Here is a 24,509-nt window from a genome sequence, read left to right as displayed (position 1 = left end):
GATGAGCGTATCCTTCCCCACTGGTGACATCCATCACAAACACATGCAAAGGCAAGGCAATTGTGCATGGTAAAAAACATGGAAACATGGTACAATTGAGTATAGGAACAATTTTTGTTACTGATGCATCAATGTTGTAACTCTGAATAAACAACTTTTGAACAAGTCATAAGACGCTCTTTGAAATTTTCATAAAAAGAGCATACTGGATTGCACTTCAAAAGTTGTGAAAGGCAGGCACCAAAGGTTGGAGCTGCTGGAATATTGCTCGACATAAAGCAAAGTTGACAAAAGGAAGTTGACGTCAAGACTCATCCCTCCTGTCACACAGTATTGTGGATTGTTTATGTCACTGAATCGTTTTGCATAGATCTAATAATGACCAGGTGCAGTGGTTTCACTGGTCTATTCTGTTTCTAGTACAGGTCAGTAAATCAGTGGAAGGGAAGTGGCTATTTGACCATTGGTGAACAATATCAGGTCATAATGATTCACAGGTTTTGACTTTGCCAATCCGAGCAAAGATTCTGTTTTTGATGCATAAATAAACAGATAAACAAGGAGTGGATCACAAATGGTGCCTATGGATATGCCTACTTTTTGCCTAAATGTCCTATCCCCATCTTTCACATAGATGTTACCCGGTATGTGAGGGCATACTGTTTTGTCAGTAAACTTCAGATGACATTTACTTCATTTTTGACAGATTGTTCTGACCCTCTGCACCTCTGCACATAGATATGAAACTATATCTATGTTTACTAGCTCCAGCTAATAGGATAGAGTGAGTGAGTATGGTTTTACGCCGCTTTTAGCAATATTCCAGCAACATCACGGCGGGGGACACCAGAAATGGGCTTCACACATTGTACCCATGTCGGGAATCGAACCCGGGTCTTCGGCGTGACGAGTGAACGCTTTAACCACCAGGCTACCCGACCGCCCCTAATAGGATAGAACAGGTGTTACCATGATTTATCTCCAGATTTAGATTTCAAATCTCGATTGATGAATGATGAAAACACTCACAATAATTTGTGAGGTAGATATCCAGGGAAAAGTCAATGATCTGTACAAGCTTGAGCCTGGCATGTGTGGTTAACTTTCCAATAGGCACAACACACTGTTTCTAGTTCCCTGGGAAAAATTAACAAATGCTTTTTGCTAGGAATGGAAAGGTTATCATATCTGAACACCATTTATCTGCTGGCGTCACATCAAAGATCCATTCTTGTCAAGGGCATGTAACAATGATTTACAGATGAACTGGCAAGTTTACTTGATTTGTTCACAGAGATACTAACAGTAAATAAGTAAAGAGCCAAGTTGTTTTCATGAATAAAATTAACATGATATTATTCAACACTTTTTGTGCAAGACAACAATGATACACAATTTCACTGGTGTCTAGAAATACATACACATGATATGCCAACTGGGGCTGAAAGATTGAGTGTAATAATGCCATGATAAAAAGTATGTGCATTTCGGGCGACAAAAGCCAGTTATATACTTGGGCTGGTAGTACTGTCGTTGATGTTGTCTGTGTCATCATGCCAGGGGCCATATAGAAAAATAACTTTATTAACTAAACATTTGTCAATGGAGCTATTTTGCAAGCTTCCTGAAACAAATATTTTCCTTATTGTGGCCTAACTTTCTGATATTTTAACATGTAGAGAACATGATCATAGAGAACAGCATTATCACAATTCCCTGCCATGGAGCACTTTAGAATATCACATATTTTGTCTGAATGATGATTTTCTAAAATCATGCACTGCAAACAGGATGCACAAAATCTAAAGCATCGAGAAAGGGAGGGTTACTCTGAAAAACAACATGGAAACAAACAAAACATGTTGTTTAGAAATACCAAAACATCAAAAAGCACAAGTTGAACATCTGTTTGATACATATGCAAATTTTGTAATAAAATATTAAACATTTTATAAGGAATGCCCGGAAACAAATGCATGCATTTTCACTTGAGTCAAAGTCTGGTTTGTTGTCAAGGAAACACAAATAATTCTTTTTTACAGAAATACCAAAACCTCAAAAGGCACCAGTTCATTATGTGTCAGATGCATATGTAAAGTTTTATGTCAATCAATCATTTTTAATGTTACTTATTTGGCTTCATGCCTTTTGGCAAATTGACTGAGATAATGCAAACACTATAAAGTTAACAGTGTCTGGACTTAGTAGAAAACTAATGATTGAAAGTTAATAAAGTAACTCAATATTGCCCACAAAAAGTACAAGCTGTTGCACAAACATTGACCCATTTCATATGAAAAATTATTCAACATGAAATTGTTTGGTAAGGGAAAACAATAGTCAAATTTCAGATTTGTTTGTTTGTTGTTCAACGCCGCACTCAGCAATATTCCAGCTCTATGACGGCGGTCTGTAAATAATCAAATTCTTGGCTAGACAATCCAGTGATTGACTTCATGAGCATCAATCTACGCAAATGGGATACAATGACAAGCCTCAACCAAGTCAGCGAATCTTACCAACCGATATCGTTAGTCGCCTTTACAACAAGCATGTGTTGGTGAAGACCTAGTATAACCAGGATCTTCACAGGTAGGTTGAATTTCAGACACAGTTACAATCAACTTCATGATACTCGGGGGTAAGATGGAGGCAGAACTTCTGCATCTCACATATATACAGCAATCTTAGCGTAATATTCTTGGAATCAGCCTTAAAATGAAAATTGACTTTCACAGGATTAGCATAGGTCAACAGTTGCACTAACTATTTAGGTGTTGAAACATGTCCAAAAAACACAAAAATCTCTGTGGAACAATCACATGGCTTCTTTCCTCTCCATAGTCTGTCAAACTCATTATCAATTAAATATTCATTCCATCCTTGATGTCAGTAGGTAGTTAGGTGTTGTCCATTAGGGTGTTTTCTGAAGCAACAACATTTATAGTCCTTTGGGATATGAGCAAGAACTAGCAGTAAGATTGCGGCTTATTGGACTTACTGTAGATACAATTGGCAATGCAGTGTAGTCAATGTAGGACTATAGAGACAATGGTACAAACAGAACACATTCCTTTCTAAAGGCCAGAAAGATAAGCCACTCCTGTTTGATGCAGATGTTGTCACAAGCCATGTGTTAGGGACCAGTTCACAAGTTTGATATCAGATAAAAATCGTAATTCCTTTAGTCAAGTGGCCCTGCAAGTTTTCCATCAGACAAAAATCAACTTATTTGATTTCTCATTGTTTCCTACAGTAAGTAAACTAAGCAAAAACTCCAATCACTATCCTATTTGTACTCATATACAGTTGTCATTAAACGCACCAACACGCCTTTCCACAAGGTAGGCTTTTGTCGTCACCGCCACTAGCAGCAAGTCCTTCTTGTGCAGTGCATTATATAGAATGGCAGACATGTTCTATAAAGAAATCTACAAATGACTTTCAACACCTAGTAAAGAAATCTACAAATGACTTTCAACACCTAGTAAAGAAATTTCAGTCAATAAATGCCTGACAAAAGAGGACACTAAACTAAACATTTTACTGAACATTTTCAGAATTAAGTTTTTTGGGGAGGTGGGGATATGTCTCAAAACCCACATGAACACAAGTTTTATTATCAATGCAGCTTTGTGGAGAACACAAAAAAATATCGGAATATTAAACACAGGACATTATTGATCTTACTAGGCTGATACAAGAGATAACGAAATCATTGAAGTCTTTCCCTTAAACTTTAAACACCACAAATAAAACAGAAAGGGAATGTCCAGGCATAGAAACCCGCAAACAATCTGTACATTAAACTTTAATAGTCTACCAAGGTACGCATGAAGACACACACAAGTATTTCTAATGACTACAATGGTCTCTCGAAATCTCCACATCATCAGTGAAAACACATCAGTATGTTGGACTTGCTCCATGGGTTTGTAATCTCCTCCATTGTCCAACTGTTAATAAAGACTTGTTAGTTATTCCACTCAACACTGAATAGAATGCTCTCCAGAGTTACTTACTCAAAAGGGGTTATCCTCTTCAAAGACTTTCAAGGCAATTAAGTTCTTTTGTGAAAAATTATTCCATGTGGTTACATGAACATACTTTTATGACTTCAGCTTAAGAGAGTTTTTTTTACTGAAAATCGTTTTACTCAACCTCTTTGAAATTAAAAAAATTAGCAGTTTGACTTCTGAGAGTTTCTAGGGCTTTACACTGAAGCACATGCAGCATGTGGCTCCCTTAAAAAAAAGAACTTTTAGGGCTGCTTGCAAGAGAATTCCAGCCATGGGTATTTGCACAGGTTGAATGTATTGTAGAAGTCTACCTTTGGAATTCAGAACCAAAAGTTTAAAACATGTCAAAATACCCAATGACATAGTGTGTGAAGCAAAGCCCTGTGACTTCAGCCTAGCAGCAAGATTGCTGGGGTCACTGAGTGTGCATAACATCTCTACACACAATGTCACTGAAAAAGCACAGCGACTTTGAGAGCCTGTGGTGGGACATTCACAGCAAGCGCCAGTTAATGAAAGCATTTTTATTATTCAGTGTATTTTTTCTTATCTTTTAACTTACTTCATGACTAAAGGGATTAAAATGGAGATTAATGTACATATCACATTTTTTCGATTCGGCAGTTTTCATTAACATGACACGAATGCAGCTTATTAGGTATTTATCTATCGACACTGAGCATATCCAAATGTCGCCGGTCTGAACACTATCTCTCTACCATGGGACATCCTTGCAAGGAATCAATTAGGTTTGTAATGACAAGGATGGTGTGTAGGGGGTCTAAGGGGGTTGTACCCTGAAGCAGGCAAATAAATGCACTTGTTCAGGTATTGCTGTTCATTTTATTCTTTACACAAACAGAGAGAGCAGTATGATTGGTTGATTGGTTGATTGGTTGATTGGTTGTTTGTTGTTTACCGCTGCACTCAGCATTATTCCAGCCATATGACGTTCATCTGTAAATAATCGTGTCTGGACCAGACAATGCAATGATTGACAAGCATAATCGCCTCTCAGGCAAGCATTGGATGCTGAAGATCTATTCTGCCCTGAATCTTCACGGGTCAGAGCAGTATGAAGTACCTTGGTGTTTCAGTCAGTAACACATGATTCAAAAGCTGATTGGCATAAGTAGCAATAACTGTTTTCCTTGTTTTTCCCATACCCAGTGTTCGAAATACCTGCCTGCCCGACCGTCCGAGACGGGTTGATTTCAACTCGGGCTGCCAGATTTTCAAATTCCCCTGCCCGACGGTCGGGTTATATTTCATATGTGAAAATATTCTAAATATTTCCCGATGATAAGCATTAATTCACATGTAAAGATGAATGATAAAACGTAACCAAAAAGAAACCCCGTAAGCTTATCCTGAGAAACATATGATTATAGTGGGCAGGCAGGTTTTGGTCAGGGCTGGCAAGTATTTCAGGTAGCCAGTCCTGTGGTCTGGCTGAAAGTTTTAGGAGTTTCATACCCTGCCATACCACAATCCACATTACACTTGAGACAGGGAGCACATAATGTACACTTGAGACAGGGAGCACATAATGTACACTTGAGACCGGGAGCAGATAAGGTACACTTGAGACAGGGAGCAGATAAGGTACACTTGAGACAGGGAGCAGATAAGGTACACTTGAGACAGGGAGCACATAATGTACACTTGAGACCGGGAGCAGATAAGGTACACTTGGGACAGGGAGCAGATAAGGTACACTTGAGACAGGGAGCAGATAAGGTACACTTGGGACAGGGAGCAGATAAGGTACACTTGAGACAGGGAGCAGATAAGGTACACTTGGGACAGGGAGCAGATAAGTCACACTTGAGACAGGGAGCAGATAAGGTACACTTGAGACCGGGAGCAGATAAGGTACACTTGAGACAGGGAGCAGATAAGGTACACTTGAGACAGGGAGCAGATAAGGTACACTTGGGACAGGGAGCAGATAAGGTACACTTGAGACAGGGAGCAGATAAGGTACACTTGAGACAGGGAGCAGATAAGGTACACTTGAGACAGGGAGCAGATAAGGTACACTTGAGACAGGGAGCAGATAAGGTACACTTGAGACATGGAGCAGATAAGGTACACTTGAGACAGGGAGCAGATAAGGTACACTTGAGACAGGGAGCAGATAAGGTACACTTGAGACAGGGAGCAGATAAGGTACACTTGAGACAGGGAGCAGATAAGGTACACTTGGGACAGGGAGCAGATAAGGTACACTTGGGACAGGGAACAGATAAGGTACACTTGAGACAGGGAGCAGATAAGGTACACTTGAGACAGGGAGCAGATAAGGTACACTTGGGACAGGGAAATAGTAAGCTACACTTGGGAACAGGGAGCAGATAAGGTACACTTGGGAACAGAGACAGATAAGGTACACTTGGTAACAGGGAACAGATAAGGTACCCCTGGGAACAGGGAAAAGATAAGGTTCTGTTGATGCAGTAGGGAGGTTCCTGTCATGTTCTGCTGATGCAGTAGGGAGGTTCCTGCCATGTTCTGTTGATGCTGAAGTGAGGTTCCTGTGATGTTCTGTGGATGCTGAAGTGAGGTTCTTGTGAAGTTCCTTTGATGCAGTAGGGAGGTTCCTGTGATGTTCGGCTGATGCAGTAGGGAGGTTCCTGTGATGTTCTGCTGATGCAGTAGGGAGGTTCCTGTGATGTTCTGCTGATGCAGTAGGGAGGTTCCTGTGATGTTCTGCTGATGCAGTAGGGAGGTTCCTGTGATGTTCTGCTGATGCAGTAGGGAGGTTCCTGTGATGTTCTGCTGATGCAGTAGGGAGGTTCCTGTCATGTTCTGCTGATGCAGTAGAGAGGTTACTGTGATGTTCTGCTGATGCAGTAGGGAGGTTCCTGTGATGTTCTGCTGATGCAGTAGGGAGGTTCCTGTGATGTTCTGCTGATGCAGTAGGGAGGTTCTGTGATGTTCTGCTGATGCAGTAGGGAGATTCCTGTGATGTTCTGTTGATGCAGTAGGGAGGTTCTGTGATGTTCTGCTGATGCAGTAGGGAGGTTCCTGTAATGTTCTGCTGATGCAGTAGGGGGGTTCCTGTCATGTTCTGTTGATGCAGTAGGGAGGTTCTGTGATGTTCTGCTGATGCAGTAGGGAGGTTCCTGTAATGTTCTGCTGATGCAGTAGGGAGATTCCTGTGATGTTCTGTTGATGCAGTAGGGAGGTTTTGTGATGTTCTGCTGATGCAGTAGGGAGGTTCCTGTAATGTCCGGCTGATGCAGTAGGGAGGTTCCTGTAATGTTCTGCTGATGCAGTAGGGAGATTCCTGTCATGTTCTGCTGATGCAGTAGGGAGGTTCCTGTCATGTTCTGCTGATGCAGTAGGGAGGTTCCTGTCATGTTCTGTGGATGCAGTAGGGAGGTTCCTGTCATGTTCTGCTGATGCACTAGGGAGGTTCCTGTCATGTTCTGCTGATGCAGTAGAGAGGTTCCTGTGATGTTCTGCTGATGCAGTAGGGAGGTTCCTGTGATGTTCTGCTGATGCATTAGGGAGGTTCCTGTGATGTTCTGCTGATGCAGTAGGGAGGTTCCTGTTATGTTCTGCTGATGCAGTAGGGAGGTTCCTGTGATGTTCTGCTGATGCAGTAGGGAGGTTCTGTGATGTTCTGTTGATGCAGTAGGGAGGTTCTGTGATGTTCTGCTGATGCAGTAGGGAGGTTCCTGTAATGTTCTGCTGATGCAGTAGGGGGGTTCCTGTCATGTTCTGTTGATGCAGTAGGGAGGTTCTGTGATGTTCTGCTGATGCAGTAGGGAGGTTTCTTTAATGTCCGGCTGATGCAGTAGGGAGGTTCCTGTAATGTTCTGCTGATGCAGTAGGGGGGTTCCTGTCATGTTCTGTTGATGCAGTAGGGGGGTTCCTGTCATGTTCTGTTGATGCAGTAGGGAGGTTCTGTGATGTTCTGCTGATGCAGTAGGGAGGTTCCTGTAATGTCCGGCTGATGCAGTAGGGAGGTTCCTGTAATGTTCTGCTGATGCAGTAGGGAGATTCCTGTCATGTTCTGCTGATGCAGTAGGGAGGTTCCTGTCATGTTCTGTGGATGCAGTAGGGAGGTTCCTGTCATGTTCTGCTGATGCACTAGGGAGGTTCCTGTCATGTTCTGCTGATGCAGTAGAGAGGTTCCTGTGATGTTCTGCTGATGCAGTAGGGAGGTTCCTGTGATGTTCTGCTGATGCATTAGGGAGGTTCCTGTGATGTTCTGCTGATGCAGTAGGGAGGTTCCTGTTATGTTCTGCTGATGCAGTAGGGAGGTTCCTGTGATGTTCTGCTGATGCAGTAGGGAGGTTCTGTGATGTTCTGTTGATGCAGTAGGGAGGTTCTGTGATGTTCTGCTGATGCAGTAGGGAGGTTCCTGTAATGTTCTGCTGATGCAGTAGGGGGGTTCCTGTCATGTTCTGTTGATGCAGTAGGGAGGTTCTGTGATGTTCTGCTGATGCAGTAGGGAGGTTTCTTTAATGTTCTGCTGATGCAGTAGGGAGGGTCCTGTAATGTCACAGATAAGGTCACTTGGGAACAGGGAACAGATAAGGTACACTTGGGAGCACTGGGAAAAGATAAGGTACACTTGGACACAGGGAATAGATAAGGTACCCCTGGGAACAGGGAAGAGGCAAGGTACAGGTGGAAACAGGGAACACATAAGGCCACAGTTTAATATGACTAGCTTACTCAGACACAGCATACTGACTCTGAGTGGGCCAGTCCACATGTTTTCCCTTCAATGCCGACTACCAGGCAGAGTAACAACAAGTGTCTTTTTTCAAATTCATGAAACATATCCTCGGAGCCAAGATGTCTACTCCCCTGCTACTGTACATGGATAGTTACCCTTCTGGTTCATGCACTTTTCATTTGAAGTAGTGGTTGCAGCATATTTCATGTCAGGGGAGTAGGTTCATAAATATTATTTATAAGGCTTTATCTGATCAGTCCATTGTAAATCCAGACAAAGTCAGCCTGCTTACATTTGAGATGTCTTGTATCATAATGGTTTGGATATTTATGGGCGTCTCAGGTGGTTATTAATCAAACGTCTAAGCAAGAGCCTATAGACAGTGAGTCATGGAAGTTTAGGAACAGACATAGAAGAATTATTTAGCATTAAGTGATTCTAGGTTAAATTAGTTTTCAAAAGATTACATTTCGAGTAATTATATAACTTAGCAGACATAGATATTACTAAGTATAGCAAGATATTACAAAATATAGCATATTATTAACAAAGCTTAGGTTAGGCTCACATCAATATGCCTGAACATCTTTTGGGATGACGTGACTGGGGATTGAAATACTAACGTTGCACACTCTGGACAGACTCTCTTCCATTACACCATGGAAGAAGAATGAAATTTGAACTTCACACAGATCCACTGACCAGATCATAATGTTGAGCACTTCCAGGATTTTTTTAATCTTGGAGTTGTGTGTTATTATTACTATAATTAAATGCTGAATAAATTGACACCAAGACTAAACTTCAAACTATCCAACTCAAGGTTGAGAGACTTGAACTTGATGTCAGAAAGACATGCTTTATACACATACTGGAATAAAAAGATAGGCTAATGATCAGCTTCCATGTTAAAGCTAAGCAGCATATTCTGCTGGTAGGTGAATAAGTAGGTGTGATTAGACTACAATGGCCACAGTCATCAGCAATGCATCAGAACACAATTGTGTTGATGCGTCCAATGGCATGTTCACCTGCAACTGGTTTAATTAACTGGATGATTTGATATCATTCAATCTCTTAATCCTGGCAACACCAAGGATATTATCATAATAAACAAGAAGTTCCTAAAGCAGAATGACAGTGCTTATATGTTTCATGCTACAATTACAAAGAGATTTTATGTCAGGTGTTTTTATGCAGAGCACTCAGGGTATGAAACAGGCACAATGAGACACCATAGTTCTGCACATTTTATGAAGTCATAATGACACCACATTCTTGGCAAAATAATGATAAATTATTGCTGCCTTACAGTGAACCCTGTGTGACATTAGGCAACATAGGTATTGTTGCCCTACAGAGCTGCACAGCCTACAGTGAACCCTGTGTGACATTAGGCAACATAGGTATTGCTGTCCTACAGAGCTGCACAGCCTACAGTGAACCCTGTGTGACATTAGGCAACATAGGTATTGCTGTCCTACAGAGCTGCACAGCCTACAGTGAACCCTGGGTGACATTAGGCAACATAGGTATTGTTGCCCTACAGAGCTGCACAGCCTACAGTGAACCCTGTGTGACATTAGGCAACATAGGTATTGCTGTCCTACAGAGCAGCACAGCCTACAGTGAACCCTGTGTGACATTAGGCAACATAGGTATTGCTGTCCTACAGAGCTGCACAGCCTACAGTGAACCCTGGGTGACATTATGCAACATAGGTATTGCTGTCCTACAGAGCTGCACAGCCTACAGTGAACCCTGTGTGACATTAGGCAACATAGGTATTGCTGTCCTACAGAGCTGCACAGCCTACAGTGAACCCTGTGTGACATTAGGCAACATAGGTATTGCTGTCCTACAGAGCTGCACAGCCTACAGTGAACCCTGTGTGACATTAGGCAACATAGGTATTGCTGTCCTACAGAGCTGCACAGCCTACAGTGAACCCTGTGTGACATTAGGCAACATAGGTATTGCTGTCCTACAGAGCAGCACAGCCTACAGTGAACCCTGTGTGACATTAGGCAACATAGGTATTGCTGTCCTACAGAGCAGCACAGCCTACAGTGTACCCTGTGTGACATTATGCAACATAGTTATTGCTGCCCTACAGAGCTGCACAGGAGCTACAGAGGTCAAACTGAAGCTCAGGCCAATTGGCACTCCTAGGGAAATAAATCAACTCATTCAAACACATTGTATTTGTCTGCTCAGTTGTAAATGATGCATATAAGGAATTTGCAACTATTCTAACTGAAGGAATGTCCCAGGTTCACAGAAGGCACTAGTTACAATATACTAACATATGCAGAAATTGGACGCCATACCATGGAGAATGTTACCTCAACAAACACAAGCGATAGGTGGGTTTTCCAGGGGTGTATCAATGACATCCACAGTAAGAGTCTGGACACTTTTGCTTCATAAAAATCATGCAGGATTCATGTCTGAGATAAAAACTTGCCAATCGATGAAACATTGAAAAGCCTCCACTGAGAATGTTTCACCCTGGGTATCCTTCACAAAAGTAATTTTCTTGCCTGAAGCACTTCAACATATTCCCAAGGAAGACCATGAGCTCTGTCTGTATGGTCTATCGGTGACAATCCAGGTAAGGATCAGCCATCAGGTGACTGTGAGTGGTTTCATTTAGCAGTGAACTTGGTCAATAGCGTTTTAAATACTACATCCACATCTTATTTATCTTACAGTTCATGCTGGTAATGTGCGCACAGTGCACATGCTGGTAATGTGCGCACAGTGCACATGCTGGTAACCATTTAACGCCAGCAAAGTGGATATTACTTGAAAAGAGCACTTTTTGTCATTACTTTTAGTAATATTTCTTATTGGCTGAATGGTTTATTTTCACTTCAAAAGTATAAGCACACATGCAGCTATCTTCATTAATTAATCATCATGAAATTTCATGACTCTATTTCAAGTGGCGAGGACTATATCCGCTTCTTACCAGTATAGGCTACAAATGAAACCCGGAATCTCCCCGGGGCGCCACAGGTCATGACACCAGCCAGGTCAAGGCAGGAGCATCCTCCTCCTCCTCTGATATCATCAACTAACTAACACCAGTTGTTTTATCTCTACTGATTACCCTGCAGGTAGACTGAGATCAGTCCTATAGCTGCTGCATCAGTAACAATATACAGAATCTATCAACAATTTCCTCAGAATGAAAAATGCATGACATGGATGTCATATCACCCTGGTGATGATTGCCTCAAATGTCTCATTAACTGTGGATACTGTTACAAGGAAATAAGTACAGATCCTTTCAGGGCATCAAGGACAAAAACAGAATGGAAATAATGATGTTTGGGAGATGTTTGATGTTCATGCTGAAGCAAACTATTATCCAACAATATCAAGGTTGTCTGTTAATAACTGAGTCCCTCCCAGGCAAACCAGTGGTTGACAGCATGAGCAAAGATCCACAACCATCCAGTCATCATTTGTCATCTCTCATGATAAGCATTGAACTTTCCCATCAATAACATAATTCCCAAACCAAAGTAACTTAACAACACTAATTGAAGAAAAACCAATGTAAAAATAAATGAAAAAGTAGGTGTTTCAATTTACATGCAAAAACAGAAGCAGCGGTGACCCTACCGTTTCCCCAAAGCTGAAAGTCTGAAAGCACCACCTTGTAATCAACAGTAACCTTGTCCAAAAGTTTTACATCCAGACCTTGACCTTAATCAAGACAACTTCGTAAGATCCAACAACTACCAATCTGTCAGGATTGCACAGAAATTGGAAATAGGAAATACACAATTCACAATTGTCTCAAAGAGGACCTTGACCTGTGATAGCCATAGCACAAACATGTGGCAGGATTTGTAAAGATATAAAGAATTCTGCCAACTTTTAACTTCTTTATTGTGTATGAGAAACCAAAGTTGTCCATGAAGTCTCCTCACTTGAAGTGTCCTTCACTCACCACACTAAAACCTTGGTTATGTTTCTCCATAGGGGTGTAATGTGATGCCTTACATGGTGCTGCAAGCTTCTTCCAGCCTTACTCATTTGAAGACTCAACGATACATTTAGGTTATCAGTATTCCCAAGGGATTGCCAGCTCAGCCAGATGTATGCCTGAGGAATGCCCAGTTAGTAACATAGACTATAGTCTGGAAGTTAATTTAAGGTACCAACGTTTACTACAATATCTGAAAAACTATTGGACCTACTCCAGTCAAAGTTGGTATGAGATTATTAAACAGTCATGCATAACTGGATATTACATTTAAAGACAATCGGTGCATGAATAAAAAACTGTCTATTTAGCTATCACAATATTTCATCAACATTTTGACTTGAATGTATCATTCCTTGCCACATTATTATATTTCATGTATCATGTTATTAGGTGTAATATATCATACGTAATTATTCATTTAGACAAATAATTTCTTTATGGTTTCGAAGAAAATATTTAATATTTTCGTTGATGATTCGAGACTTTCGGGGCTGTTTCGGGTGAAAGAGAATCAAATTCTTAGCCAAGAATTGCACAAAGTGGACAAGATCCGATTACGACATGTACTACAAAGTACGAACCTGAAATTCGTAGACGATTCCTAGAAATTCTGTGATAAACAAATTTTTTCTCACGAATCCCACGAACTACAAGAATGTTTGGGAATCAAATAAGATATATTTAAGATTCGTAAGAAATGAATATGTACGAATATGTAAGAATTCATATCCGTGGTAGTTCGGGCTATTACATGTCATAGTGAAACACGGGTGTATGTATTGCACTATTCTTGGTCCCACGAAATGCCCTCGTCGTCAGATTCGGAGTCTGTGCTGTCACCTAAATGAACAACAACAGGCTGGACAGTATCTGGTCGGATACAGTCTTGTTTCCAATACTCTTCCTCAACTTTGATAACATGTTGGACACAGTTTGCCCAACGTACATCTGTAATTTCTCCCATCCCTTTCAAGACAATCTGCTTGATGTCGGCAAGCTTGAAGGTCTTATTTTGCCGTGCGACCATATTTTTCAAATCACCCCGGATTAGTTGGTTGGTTGGTTGATTTGTTGTTTAACGCCGCACTCCACAATATTCCAGCTATATGACAGCAGTCTGTTAATAATCGAGTCTGGACAAGACAATCCAGTGATTAATATCATGAGCATCGATCCACGCAATTGGGATCAATGACATGTATCAACCAAGTCAGCGAGCCTGACCACCCGATCTCGTTAGTCGCCTTTTAAGACAAGCATAGTCGCCTTTTACGACAAGCGTAGTCGCCTTTTACGGCAAGTATGGGTTGCTTCACCCCAGATTAGTTTGATGGGATTCAAGTCACAATGGTAAGGAGGAAGTCTAAGCACTTCGTGACCGTGTTCTCTCAACATGTTGTCAATTTAAATAAGAGGGCGGGGGGTTGTTCTGAAGAACCAGTTGGTAGTAGTCAGTTTTTTTGGCTTTCATGGGCCGAGCAATGCGGTTGTTGTCCAACCACTGACATATCTCACCTTTGGTGGAATTTGAGGTTGGACAACGGTTAATAGGATCTTGACAACTGTGATAGGGAGCATTGTCCATAACCACCAAGGATTTATCAGGCAGTGCTAAGAGGAGCTGCTCCTCAACATACGCAGTGAAAACCTGACTATTCATCTCGGTATGGTAGTCTCTGCCATATGTAGATCTGGATCTGAACACTAGATCACACCCAGGGAGGAAACCTCTGTGGGAGAATGCATGGAGGACAATCAGGCGCTCCCCTTTACCAGGGGGGATCTTGCGCTGTGGCTCTGGTATCTGGTATTGGTAAGCCGCTGTGTGGCAGGCGTTAACCCAGGTTTCGTCCAAATAGACAGGCTCATAGCCTTCTTCTCGTTTCTTTTTAATAGTGCGCAAATAATTGATACGCAAACAAACGATATCTGGTCGTTCACACATTGCTAGTTTTGACCCTTTTGTCTTTTTGTACTGATATCCAAATTTGGAAAGGAGTTTACAAATGGTCCGTTTGGAAATATCTAAGTCATGCTCTGTAAGGAGAATTTGTTTTAGTTTTCGTGTTGAAATAAATTCATTTTCTCGTGTTAACCGCCGAATCACGTCCCTGACAACTTTCTTATCAAAGGAATCTAACTTTGATTTCCTATCCTGTTTTGAGATGCCCCCTAAGGGATGTACAGGGGAGCATGTGTTTTTATGAGAGTTCAAAATCTTAACTACGGTTTGTTTGGGAAGCTGTAACTCATGAATTGTTCTTTTCATGTACAGTGATCGCTCGCTATTGCGCTCTTCGATAAAGCGCTACTTCGGTTATTACGCGCGGTAACGCATGGCTCCCAAAATTTATGTACACTTTTAATACTGTGAGTTTTACACAGACATGATTGTATTGTTGTTCGTTGTTTATTTGCACATAACGCTTCTCATTGCATAATCAACGGTTTATCGCTGAATGGAGTTCTAATAATCTGTTTGAAAACATCCGCAGCAGGTCCCGGAAATACGATTGTTCTACTAGTTAACTTTTCACACTATACATCCTTTGATCTTAGAAGCGCATGCATGCAATAAAAGAGAACCACAAGTGAAGTTTATATTCTTAATTAGTGGGCAATCCAATTTAAGGCTAAACTGTCACACACATGTAGTTGCTGTCACAACACGGCGGTCATTCATTTCGTAATCGCGCTTTCGTAACATCGCCTGTTTTTTCCCCGTAGTTATAACAAGCGATTTCATTGGATTAAAATTTGTTTCTAATGACGCTTTCTTGCCGAAATCTGCTACAAGTTTCGTGATCGGTCAATTTTGAGCACGTGACCTCAGGCAGCCAATCAAGCTGTGATACAAAGCTCGTGTTTGATAAATTTCAGAAGTTAGCGAAAGATTTTTTGTTAAATCGTGTTATTCTGAACGTTTTAAGCAGGAAATCACGATATATATTAAAAATATGGAACTTCGCGAATGTATCGTGCTAGGTTACGAGCTGTGACAAAGATTTTTCATGCATATATTTTTGCATTAAACGTTGTGTCCGAGCCGAGAATTCAAGGCGACGAAAGCCGAGATGTCATTTGACTTACATTACACGCGATCGCACGAAACGATGGAAATAATAACTTAGATGTAAGTTTGATTACTTTTAGATATATTTTTGTTGATTTTATTTATCACTTTGTATAATATATTTAAAGATTTGCTTAAAATAGTCTTTATTTTGCTCTTTGACATGTTCGATGCGGACCCGTTGTCGAAATGTGTGTCCGAGAATTTTATTTTCAATAACATCGCGGGAAATAGTGAATAATTTTTTAATTTATTGATAAAAAATGATAAATTAGAATGGAATACGTATTTCAGACATTGTGAAATATGACAGATTTAATAAATGAATGATATTACAGGTAGATCTAGGTCCATAAAAATATATACTATTTTGACGTGACGTGAGATAAACACATAGGCCTATTGATGATTTGAGATTTGCTGAGCGCGCTCCCCCGCCTCGGCCTCGGTTAAACGGCTCATCGTCTATAACGCCCACCAATTATTTGGACCCCATTGGTAGCGCAATAGCGAGCGATCACTGTACTTTGAAATGTCAGTGAGTGAGTGAGTTAATGCTTTACGTCACATCGGCAATATTTCAGCCATATCGTGACGTCTTTGAAATGTCAAAGAAGGGCGGATGTCTTTCACTTTCAGCTTTAAAGTATTCATATATTTTAACAACGAAACCTTTCGCATCAGCGGAAAGATGCTTGCGCTGAGACATCATGAAATCTAATGCTAACACCGTATTCGTGCGTGCAGGATTCCCGCACAACCTTTCGAGTTGAGTTGGTTGGTTCAACTGTGTCATATGGCCCTGTGACGCAGGGGTAGCATTATGCAGATGGCTGTTACAATGAATACTCGTTCCACCCTTGACGAAAAGGTCTGGTTGTTGATGAAATATAGTGATAGCTAAATAGACAGATTTTTTATTCATGCACCGATTGTCTTTAAATGTAATATCCAGTTATGTATGACTGTTTAATAATCTCATACCAACTTTGACTGGAGTAGGTCCAATAGTTGTTTCAGATATTATAGTAAACGTCGGTACCTTAAATTAACTTCCAGACTATAGGTGTGTTGTTTGAATTCTCAATGAATACAAGCCTCTAATATAGACACTTCAACAACCATCACATTAATCTTTGAGAAGAGAAACTAGACTTGGCACTGTTATGGAACAGAGGATGTAACCAAAATCAAAATGTGTTTCAATCTGATGCACCAAAAGTTTGAACACAAAATTTCCCAATAATGAGCAAAGATTTATGAAGCATTTCTCAATTCTGCTCTGGATACAAACCCCACCCAAACTCCAATCAGAGGCTTGAAGCATAAGAAATGAAGAAAAAAAAACCAACTAATAAACTATAAATAACCCAAAATATCTGAAGTCAATGAATAATGGACAGATTTGAATTTCCAGATTTCTGAAATGAACCACACACACACCAATTTGATTCCATGAAAACACACACAAAAATTAAACAATCCCCAGACACAAATAGGCAGCAGTTTGCCGTCTGGTTGATGTGTATGCAGTTTCATGATGAAATAGTAAACAGATTCTGATTTCTCTAAAAAACTAACAACAAACCAATTTGTTTCCATAATAAAATATAAATAAGTAACATCAAATATACTGCTACATAGCTACCAGTTCACACGTTATTGACATAAAGTCTTGCAATGGAATAGTTTTGGGATCCTGCTCTGGAACCGAGCCTAACCAAGACAGACATGCTTATATTCCCCCCACATTACAAACCCGGGGATAAAAACTGACAAGAATTTGGGGAGTGTCACAAAATGATAACATACATTGTGAGGATTTCTTTTGTAACCACCTACATTACGGTCTTTTTCACCCTAAAATAACGGCAAGCCCCTTATACTGAAATGATTGTTTTGAAGATGATTAAAGTCATCAACATCTAGGCTGCCATAACTTTGGCCTATTATTAACAAAACAAGAACGTATAAGTTATTAACTGTGTGAGAAAATTGTATCCCCAGGTGAGTATCTCAAAGATGTGAAACCACCTGGCACATCTAATACCCAGGGCTGCACAAGGCATCACTGGAATAACAAGACGGTGTGTGAGGGCCGGGGCGGTAGGAATAACAAGACGGTGTGTGAGGGCCTGGGCGGTAGGAATAACAAGACGGTGTGTGAGGGCCGGGGCGGTAGGAATAACAAGACGGTGTGTGAGGGCCTGGGCGGTAGGAATAACAAGACGGTGTGTGAGGGCCGGGGCGGTAGGAATAACAAGACGGTGTGTGAGGGCCGGGGCGGTAGGAATAACAAGACGGTGTGTGAGGGCCTGGGCGGAAGGGAGGAGGCGGGGTATAGAGGGAAGGGAAAGGAGCATACCGTATTTTCTTGAGTATAGTGCGCACTTTTTTTCGAAAAAACACAGCATTGTAGAAGGGGGTGCGCATTATACACGAATTATGAGTTTGGATGTTTTTTTCCCCCATGGAAAGACATTACCATGAGCACAAAACACCGGGAATACCATGTCAACAAATCCATACTGAAGTACGCAAAATAATTATGTAATTACACTGTCTGGCTATAAAAAGTGTTCTTTGTATATCTGAACTTATGTTTGTAACTTATGTCATTGATTTTATTCAAAATTACTTTTAATATTGTTTTTATTAATTTCGGCGAAATCGTGTGTGAAGCGATCGGAAGATCGCACAACTCACCGTTATTAACAGCAACCACGGTCAGAATACCGCTATTGACGCCTTGAAACAAACTTTAGTTGACAGAGAATGGATACATATATCATAAATGACATACTTTGACTCGTTAAAAGTCATATTTGTTTTTGTTTGACGATTCTATGTCAACATGAAATTCTCGCGATCACGTGATCATGTGCGCGTGAGCCTTGACGGTGACTGGTCAGACTGGTTCCATGTAAAAAATAATACCCGGGAATAGCGATCAGCTGCTTCGCTTAGGGTTATTATTATTTTAAATATGTTTATTAAAGGTTGCATATAATTAAGAAAATAATGGAATATATTATTCCTGATAAATAAAATAGTTTCAGATACAATTGTTGCCGATCCTTGCATTAAAAATCTTATAAAGTTATATCATTGGGTGTGTCTTGACCGAATCACCAGTCGATTCCAAGAAAAGGTGTGTACAGCTGATATGCCCTAGTGTTGAGGTAGTAACGTCAGTTTTCAGTAGAATTAGAGAAAAAGTTCCATATCAATTATAGCTTCTTCCAATCTAATCTGCGACTACAAATATCAGTAACACAGCTATGCCATAGCCACATCTAAATAGTATATAATTTTATTAACCTACCTGTCATATCATTCATTTATTAACTCTATCACTTTTCACAATGTCTGAAACACATACTTCATGTCAATTCATCATATTTTATCAATAGATTTAAATTTATTAACTATTTCCCATAAAGTTATAGAAAAAGAAATTTTGGCACACATGCATTGATAACGGGTCCCTTTCGAAAAAGTCAGAGAGAAAAATAAAGACATTTCAAGCAAAGGTTTAAATATATTAGATAAAGTAATAAAATTTCTCAACAAAAATATCTTGAAAATTTCTCAACCTTTCATTTAAGTTAAAATTTTCACCTTTTCATGCAATGTTTTAATGTAAGTCAAATGACATCTCAGCTTTTGACGCCTTGCAAATTACGTCCATGAAGTCCAATATTTTAAATATAAGTCACGATTTCATGCTTAAAACATTCAGAATACGATTTAACCAAAACTTTTGTCTAAATCTGAAATCTATCATACACGAGGTTGTTATCAATTAATTTGATTGGCTGTCCCAGGTCATATACTTCAATTTGACATTTTACAAGCAGATATTTTCTTTGACAAATGTTGGCTTCATCTATCACACAAGAGTCTCTGGGAACTCGGTGTCACAGCAGTAAATGCTTTTGGTTGACTGGTGTTGAAAGATATAATGTGGGAGGAAGCCCGAAGTGATGCAGGTCTCGGACGTTTACCACCTCGGTGAAACCCACGAGCACAGGTATGGTGCTGACAAACCTTGAAACATAATTGGGGCGAACTGGGATTCAAACCCACAATCATAGGTTTCTGCATGCCAAAGGGACTCAACTCTGCACAGCAAATCGCAGTGCCTTAGACAACTTGGCCCCCGTGTACAGGCCACAAAGTTAAAAAAATTCAAAGGAGCCACTTGGCTCCTAAATATTTTTTTCAAGGAGCCAAATAGAATTTCAAGGAGCCAAGGCAAAATGTAAGGAGCCAAAAGTAATGACTTGTAATTTAACTGAGCTTCTGCATAACAAAACACACAAAAATCCATTAGTTTGAATAATCAGTTTTTTATCATGAACAACACCTGTTGTTGAAGCTTTTGAGTTTTTCAGACAAACAAGCTTTAGAACATTGTGTCAGTAACATCATCAGACAAGCTTTAGGACATCGTGTCAGTAAATCCATCAGTAACATCATCTGACAGTTTACCGGTGCCAGTTGCAGGTTTTGGTTCATCGAACATGTCAACAGACGCTGAAACTTCCGTGTCAGCTTCGCCATTCAAAGCATTCCGTATTTTCTTGAGTGTACTGTGCATTTTTTTCCAAAAAAATCCACAGCTGTGTAGAAGGGGGTGTGCATTATACACGAAATAATGAGTTTTGATGTTTTTCCCCCATGGAAAGACATTACCGTGAGCACGTAACAGCGGAAATACCATGTCAACAAATCCATACTGAAGTACGCAAATTAAACATGTAATTACACTGTCTGACTATAAAAAGTGTTCTTTGTATATCTGGACTTATGTTTGTAACTTATTTCATTAATTTTATTCAAAATTACTTTTAATATTGTTTTAATCTATTTCGGCGAAATCATGTGTGAAGCGATCGGAAGATCGCACAACTCACCGTTATTAACAGAACCCACGGTCAGATTACCGCTATTGACGCCTTGAAACGAACTTTAGTTGTCAGAGAATGGATACATATGTCATAAATGCCATACTTTGACTCGTTAAAAGCCATATTTGTTTTTGTTGGACGATTCTATGTCAACACGTAATTCTCGCGATCACGTGAGCGGGAGCCTTGACGGTGACTGGTCAGACATGTTCCATGTAATACCCGGTAATAGCAATCAGCTGCTTTGCTTAGGGTTATTATTATTTCAAATATGTTTAGTAAAAGTGGTAATCTAAATTAACAAGATATTGGAATATATTATTCCTGATAAAAAAATAGTTTCAGATACAATTTTTGCCGATCCTTGCATTAAAACCCTGTAAAGTTATATCATTGGGTGTGTCTTGACTGAATCACCGGTAAATTCCAAGAAAATGTGTGTACAGCTGATTGCTGTGTCCGGCTTAGATTACGAGAAGATACACATGGTAATCTTAATCCCTGGATATAAAACAATGCCTAGCAGAACAAAAAAATACAATTTAAACTGTAAATCAACATGTCTGGTGATTTTTTATCTCAAATTTCGAATTTGTACTGACCAAGTTTCTCATCACCCGTTCGTTTGCCGGACTTCGCTAAAGGGGTAGATATATCTACGGTGCAATTTTATTTCTGCGTTTGGTAGATCTATTCGAATTTTTTTCCAAAAAAAATACTGAATCCGCTAGAGGGGGGTGCGCACTACACTAAAGAAAATACGATATTCATCATTTGCCGATTAACAACGATTTGTTGTTGTTTTGACTTGCGCAAATATGGAAATATACTTCGTGTTTTTGAACGGCAAAACGACCGCCACAGCTGTCACCTGGGCGGATGTCGTACAGCGCATGCGTAGGTACTAAACTCTTAACATTGTTAGTGCATTACTTAATAACGGAAAGTGCTTCCTTCATTCCAGGTATGGAGCTTCATATCGAAAGTGAAAACAGTACACATGGCCTAGCAGTGATCTAGTCGATGTTATTATGTTCCGATATCGATTTTTTTTCACTGAAGTTACCGCACTTATATTAAAAACGATCCTTTTTAATATCTTATGACAAGAGATATTTAGTCGCCAAACTTAATTAAAGACAAGGAGCCAGTTGGCGACTGACATGAAAATACCCCTCTCTAGCGGATTCAGTATTTTTTTGGGAAAAAAATTCGAATAGATCTACTTAATTAAAGACAAGGAGCCAGTTGGCGACTGACATGAAAATACCAGTCGCAAAATACAAAACTAGATCGCCATGGCGACCAATTTAGTCGCAACTTTGTGGCCTGGTGTACCTGTGAAATTAATTCATCTGTCTTTGGACGAAGTTTGGAGGGTTATTTGTGAACTTCTTTTTTAAAAACTATGTGTTTTGAACACTTATTTTGAACTACTCAAGCCTATGGGTATTTTAATGTTGAACTTTATTAAATATGTTTTACACATATAACTACCTGTGACCACTTTTCAGAATGTTCTGAGATTGCGGCCCTTTGTATCCTGTGTTGTTACTGGTGATGAAATAGTTAATCTAGAGTTTCTAGAGCAAAGATGAACCTGTGAAAAGTCCATGTTAGTTAGTCAACTGTTAGTGGAGAAACCTAGTGGTTAAACTGTTGACTCGGAACATCATGGACCTCCCCCTCATGGATAGTATAGGAGAACACAGTCGTGCTATTGCTGGAATATTGCTCAACACCATTATAAAGCACTCATTCCTAGGCTGTTGGTGCGATCCCCATCAAGTACAGCAGTGCTTCATGCAGAAGTCTCTAGGGATCAGTTAAGTCACCCATCACTTTATGCACACTCAAATAGGCTTATCTTTCCTCTCTACAATAACACCCTAATATATTCTAAGGTAAACCCAATCATACAAATAACCAAAGTTTCAATGTGGTTTCCACTGTCAACAGAAAATACTTTGTATGTTTTGTGATTGTTGTTGGGTCGTCAAGTTCATTTAATTTCATTAATTCATTAAAGTCTTTGGAGATGTCATCATGGTGACTGTCATCAATAATGTGATGTGGGGACTGAGTATCCTGGGACTCCCTGGAGGTAAGGTGGTGCTACCAACAATCAAATAAATGCTCTCACTCAACTCATGTCTCCTGCTTTAGAATATCAAGTATTTAAGATGAGGATGAATATCAGATCCTCATGAGTCTGATTTGCAACAATGTTTTGTCAAATGTTTTTACTTTCCAGCAATCCCCCAAAGAATATACTTTCTTTTTTATCTTGATAAACATTCTGCACTTAGTGAACAAATGTAAAGGCTTTAAAACTGATTCAAGCCACGCCTTTTGTTAGAAATCAATTAACTTGGACAATGTCACATAGCTGAAGTATTCCTGAGTGTGAATACCTACCTGTAATCCTGGTGACTCCCAGTGTTAATGTCTGTGTGTCCTTGGCATAAAAATGGTCCAACGTGACCACTGTACCCACAACACATAAACATAAAGTATTTGGGATTCTTTTTTTTAGGCCTATCATACACCAAGATTTCCTTGTTCGAATTTCAACCACGTGATTGACTGAGGAAAATCTGATATGGGCTATACTAAGTTTTATTGTATTATCAGAATAGAATGAGTTTAGTATGACATGAATGCTACAAATGAATGGGACTCAGAGCATATTATTTTCTGTCCATTTTCAATTTCTATGTGCATAAGGACACAATATTTTGCGTCAGTCTAGCACAAGCAGAAGGCTGCCTCAGTGGGAAAGGATGCTTGATGCAGCAGCTGTCGCCTGCCCTGGTGATGTCATCACTATTGCCCTGACCAGATTATCTCACTCATTGATAGCATAATGAGAAAAAAGTGCTGCATGACACAGCCTCACGGCCACGTGACAAAGCCTCACAGCCACGTGGCAGCCTCACAGCCAACATGACAACCTCACCGCCACATGACAGCCTACATGACAGCCTCAAAGCCACATGACAGCCTCACAGCCCACATGACAGCCTACATGACAGCCTCACAGCCACATGACAAAGCCTCACAGACTACATGACAGCCTACATGACAGCCTCAAAGCCACGTGACAGCCTCACAGCCCACATGACAGCCTCACAGCCCACATGACAAATCCTCAAAGCCACATGACAAAGCCTCACAGCCACTGAAGTCCTCTTCAGTACAAACTCTGCAGTCCTCTACAGTACAAACACTGCAGTCCTCTACAGTACAAACACTGCAGTCCTCTACAGTACAAACTCTGCAGTCCTCTACAGTACAAACTCTGCAGTCCTCTACAGTACAAACTCTGCAGTCCTCTACAGTACAAACTCTGCAGTCCTCTACAGTACAAACACTGCAGTCCTCTACATTACAAACTCTTCAGTCCTCAACAGTACAAACTCTTCAGTCCTCTACAGTACAAACTCTGCAGTCCTCTACAGTACAAACTCTGCAGTCCTCTACAGTACAAACACTGCAGTCCTCTACAGTACAAACTCTTCAGTCCTCTACATTACAAACTCTTCAGTCCTCAACAGTACAAACTCTTCAGTCCTCTACAGTACAAACTCTGCAGTCCTCTACAGTACAAACTCTGCAGTCCTCTACAGTACAAACACTGCAGTCCTCTACAGTACAAACTCTTCAGTCCTCAACAGTACAAACTCTTCAGTCCTCTACAGTACAAACTCTGCAGTCCTCTACAGTACAAACTCTTCAGTCCTCAACAGTACAAACTCTTCAGTCCTCTACAGTACAAACTCTTCAGTACTCTACAGTACAAACT

At 40.3% G+C, this 24,509-nt stretch overlaps 2 protein-coding genes across 2 annotated transcripts in view; one reads left to right on the top strand and one right to left on the bottom strand.

The window, feature by feature from the left end:
- LOC124116208 (DNA mismatch repair protein Mlh1-like) overlaps window positions 1-24,509 on the bottom strand; it is a 229,840-nt gene that overhangs the window by 122,823 nt on the left and 82,508 nt on the right. The gene's annotated exons all lie outside the window — the stretch shown is intronic.
- LOC124116207 (melanocortin receptor 3-like) overlaps window positions 1-24,509 on the top strand; it is a 51,384-nt gene that overhangs the window by 12,506 nt on the left and 14,369 nt on the right. The window lies entirely within an intron of this gene.

The sequence above is a fragment of the Haliotis rufescens genome, unplaced genomic scaffold (genome assembly GCF_023055435.1).
Source record: "Haliotis rufescens isolate VD_foot unplaced genomic scaffold, xgHalRufe1.0.p SCAF_10, whole genome shotgun sequence".
NCBI lineage: Eukaryota > Metazoa > Mollusca > Gastropoda > Lepetellida > Haliotidae > Haliotis > Haliotis rufescens.
The sequence above is the reverse complement of the archived record's forward strand: the minus strand, read 5'-3'. Positions and strand labels throughout refer to the sequence as shown.